The sequence below is a fragment of the Salvia miltiorrhiza genome, chromosome 1 (genome assembly GCF_028751815.1).
Source record: "Salvia miltiorrhiza cultivar Shanhuang (shh) chromosome 1, IMPLAD_Smil_shh, whole genome shotgun sequence".
NCBI classification, from domain to species: domain Eukaryota; kingdom Viridiplantae; phylum Streptophyta; class Magnoliopsida; order Lamiales; family Lamiaceae; genus Salvia; species Salvia miltiorrhiza.
In genome coordinates, this window is record NC_080387.1 from 53,740,217 (window position 1) to 53,744,703 (window position 4,487).

At 38.2% G+C, this 4,487-nt stretch overlaps 1 non-coding gene across 1 annotated transcript; it reads left to right on the forward strand.

The window, feature by feature from the left end:
* The first annotated feature begins 228 nt into the window (after nt 1–228).
* TRNAT-AGU (transfer RNA threonine (anticodon AGU)) lies at nt 229–302 on the forward strand. The gene has a single exon. It is a non-coding gene; the product is annotated as a tRNA-Thr (tRNA).
* The last annotated feature ends 4,185 nt before the right edge of the window (nt 303–4,487 follow it).

The window sequence follows — 4,487 nt, forward strand, 5'->3', positions numbered from 1 at the left end:
TTCAATCAATTCACATTATATATAAATTATACTTTTCTTAATTTTTCTGTACTTAAAAGTAGCGGGATATATTACTAATAAGGGAGTATTATTCTTACTATGATAACAATAATAATTATTTTCTTAGTGATTTGCACGCAATCTGAATTTCGGTACCAAGATATATGGATATTAAATGTTAATAAGTATTTATGACAAATATTTTCATTGTCAATTGTTAAATCAAAAGCTTTCATAGCTCAGTTGGTTAGAGCACCCGTTTAGTAAGCGGGAGGTCTTGAGTTCAACTCTCAATGAAAGCAAAAAATACGTCTTTTAAGTCCTGAAATTTTGTCAGCTACTTTGTGAGTTTGTCTTTTGAGAGTCGATTCAATTACCTAAATTTTAATGCTAGTAAAAAAATTTCAGCTTCCAAAATTTCAGTTTCCAGAACGGATAAATCGAGAAATGGATTGGAAAAAGAATTATTAAATTATATATTTTATAAATAAAAAGAAAAAAAAATATTGAAAGCACACAACAACAGACTAAAGGTCTTTTAATGCTAGTAAAAAAATTTCAGCTTCCAAAATTTCAGTTTCCAGAACGGATAAATCGAGAAATGGATTGGAAAAAGAATTATTAAATTATATATTTTATAAATAAAAAGAAAAAAAAATATTGAAAGCACACAACAACAGACTAAAGGTCGAATCTCATTAATTTTTTTGACGAAAAATTCAAAGAAAAAAATCGTAAAAATTGGAAAAAGAATTATTAAATTATATATTTTATAAATAAAAAGAAAAAAAAAATATTGAAAGCACACAACAACAGACTAAAGGTCGAATCTCATTAATTTTTTTTGACGAAAAATTCAAAGAAAAAAATCGTAAAAATGATAAAGAGTACTCGTATAAAGCAAGCCGACAGAAAAAGAAAAATGGTGGGAAAGCAGAAAGGGTTGTTTCCAAAATTTCGACCTAACCATCGTCCCCAAACAACCCCGACCTTCCCAACCATAAGACAACCAAATAAACAGAAACTGGAGAAACCAACGAGCATCAAGAAAGGCATAAACTGCCGAACCAAGGAGAAGACATGAAAAAGTCTTCTATCAAAAAAAATTTAGAACAAAAAGAACCAAGGATTAGAAAAAGAATAAGTACTACATATGTCTACGAAAAAATTATGATAATTTTTTATTATTATTATCCATCAAAATGTTACATTTTGATTTTTAGAACATAAACACACATCTCTTTCTTATCTTTTTATCCTTACAAATACATTTTATTTACAAAATAAACCACCATTAATTCAAACTCAACCATTCATTTCATATAATAATGGGACTCTTTCTCCACTATATAAAAATCATCATCTATTTTTATTAAAATACAAAAACTTGGGTATAACCGGGTGTACCGTACAATTGGGTTGATCCGCACTCAAAATAGTGTTATTTATAAGGTTCGGGTCAGAATACGGGTGATTTATGCTTAATTGTTCTAATTTTAGGGGTTTGCATGTGCATATTTTAAATTAAATCTTCTGGAAATTGGTGCGTTTTATGGTTTGTTTGATGCTTTGCAGGAGATTTAGATTTATAGATGGAAGAATGCAATTTTGGAGATTTTTGGGCTAAAAATGGTGTTTTTAGCAGACATCGACATAGCAGAGCTAAGTGCCAGAGTCAACTACCAGCGCTGACCATTTTCAGCTCAGCTCATAACTGCCAGCGCTGACCATTTTCAACTCAGCTCATAACTGCCAGCGCTGACCATTTTCAACTCAGCTCATAACTGCCAGCGCTGACCATTTTCAGCTCCGCCCATTCTTGCCAGCGCTGACCATTTTCAGCTCCGCCCATTCTTGCCAGCGCTGACCATTTTCAGCTCCGCCCATAAATGCCAGCGCTGACTACTTTCCAGCTCCGCCTATTTCGCCAACGCTGACTACCTTTCCCGAGCATAATCATCGGAGTTCACTTTCCAGAGCTATGTTTATTCTTTCCAGCTCCGCATATTCTTGCCAGCACTATTACTTTCCAGCTATGTTTATTCTTGCCAGTACCGATTACTTTCCAGCTATGCTTATTCTCACCAGAGCTAGGTCTATAAATAGGGTTTCATTTCTATTGTAAAATCATCTATCTTTTGCTATAGTTTTAGACTCCATCTTTGAGATCTCTTGGCATCCAAAATTTAGAATTTATTGCTTTCATAGTTCTTTTTCATAGTATTGAAAATTCATTGTTTTTAGTTAGTTTTCGATTTAGTTAAGTTTTTAGTTATTTATTGGATTGTGATTGCGTGACACAATTACACGTTCAAGACATTTACGGTATTTCGTATTTCAATTCAATTTATTTTCGTTTAATCATGTTTATGTTTTTAGTTCATGTTTATGCTTTCTTTTTAATTATGCAATTTAAATTATGCACTTTAGTTTCATGCCTAGATTAGTTTTATTTTTAATTTACAAGTACTTAATTTCTTAAGTTAGATTTTATTTAAGTTGTTTTAATTCTGCCTAGGTTTAATAATTTAATTCGCCTAGTAATTTTACAATTTGGTTTTAATTCAGTTTTAAGTTTCAGTTCTAGATTAATAATCAAACTCTTTACTGCTTTCTTTTATTACTTTTTCCCACGATACTACTAGAAGCCCTTTAAGACTTTCCTTGAGAGATGACACTGTGTCAACTTACCATTACTAGAATGTCCTTGTTCTATTGCAAGTCAAACTAGAGGTGTTCTAGGTTGAGTCAAATTTTGGCGCCGTTGCCGGGGACAGTTTTAGGCGTTTTAGTTGTGTCGTTTTTACTTGCTTTATTTAATTTCCAGTTTTTCTCGGTTTTGTTTTTACGTTTCTTCCACTCGGTACGCGTAATCTGTTTGTTCAGTGTTATGCATGCAGGGACGCCGTAGTCTTAAAGGCAAATTGGTGTCTCCAACTGACGATTTCTACTCTGGCTTTGAATCTGAACCTGAAATTCCAGAGCACACCGTAGAGACAAAGGAGGAAGAGGCCAGCCCTGCCTTCAAGTTCTTCGCTGCCGAAGTCAACGCTGCCAGCTCTGCCGAAGTCAACGCTGCCAGCCCTGCCTTCAAGGAGGAAGAGGCCAGCCCTGCCTTCAAGTTCTTCGCTGCCGAAGTCAATGCTGCCAGCTCTGCCGAAGTCAACGCTGGCAGCGGTGCCGAAGTTCGCACTGCCAATTTCAGCACAGACCAAGCCAGCCCTGCCAACTTCCGCACTGAGCAGAAAACCACCAAGGAAGAAACCAGCTCTGAACAGGACAAAGTTGAGCAGAATTTAAACGAGGAGAAGAAGGAGATGGCCCAGAATATGGAATACATGGGAGACTTCACCAGACCTGTGATTGGAGATACCAACACGTCGGCAATCGTGCTCCCCACTGCTGTGAGAAACTACAATCTCAAACCAAATGACTCGAGTTTACTGCCGGTGTTCCACGGGATGCCAAGCGAGGATGCTCTGCAATTCATCCGGGTTTTTTGCACCCCAAGTGCAAACAATTCCTTTGCTTAGTCTCACGGAGGACCAACTCAAGCTCAAGTGCTTCCCCTATGCACTTAAAGACCGGGCGAGGACGTGGATGCTATCTCTGCCACCCAACTCAATCACTACGTGGGGAGATGCTTGTGAAAAATTCATGCTGAAATACTACCCAAGCCATAAGACACAGGAGTTGAGAACAAAAATAATGGAGTTCACCCAAGGAGCGGACGAGCCTTTGCATGAAGCTTGGGAGAGATATGAAGAACTCCTCCGTCAATGCCCTCAACATCAATTCACTAATGTTATGTTGATGCAGTTCTTTTACGATGGGTTAGTGCAAACTGCCCAATTTATGGTGGATAGCACGGCAGGAGGTAACATAGCTCGGAAGACAGCAACTGAGTTAAAAGGGATTTTTAAAACTTTAGCTGAGAGCTCCCAACAAAAATCCGTCCGTGGAAGAAGAGTTGAAGCCAGCGCAGTGACGAATCAATTTGAAATACAACAACAATTGGCTTCAATCATGCGGGACGTACAACAGCTGAAGATGGGCAAGATGGATACACCTTCCGTTCCGGTGCAGAATTCAGCTCTGCAGAATGCAGCGCTGCCGACGCCAGCTCTGCAGAATGCAGAACTGCCGATGTCAGCTCTGCCGAACCCAGCTATGCAGAATATGGAGCCTTGTGGTATTTGTGGAGATTTCAGCCACGGAGCTAATGAGTGCCATAGAATGGGAGAGTTTACTCCGGAAGGACAAGCCGAGGTCTATGCGGCACAAGGATTTCAAAGCTATAATCAAGGGCTAAGTAGACCATATGGGCAGAACATGAATCAAGGGCAACAGAATGTCAATGGAGGATGGAGAAGTCAACCGAATGCTGGATGGGGAAATCAAAATTTTGGGGGGAATCAATACCGTCGACCACCCCAAATGGGCTACCAACAGCAACCACAATATTTCCCTCCGCAGCAAAGCTCCTC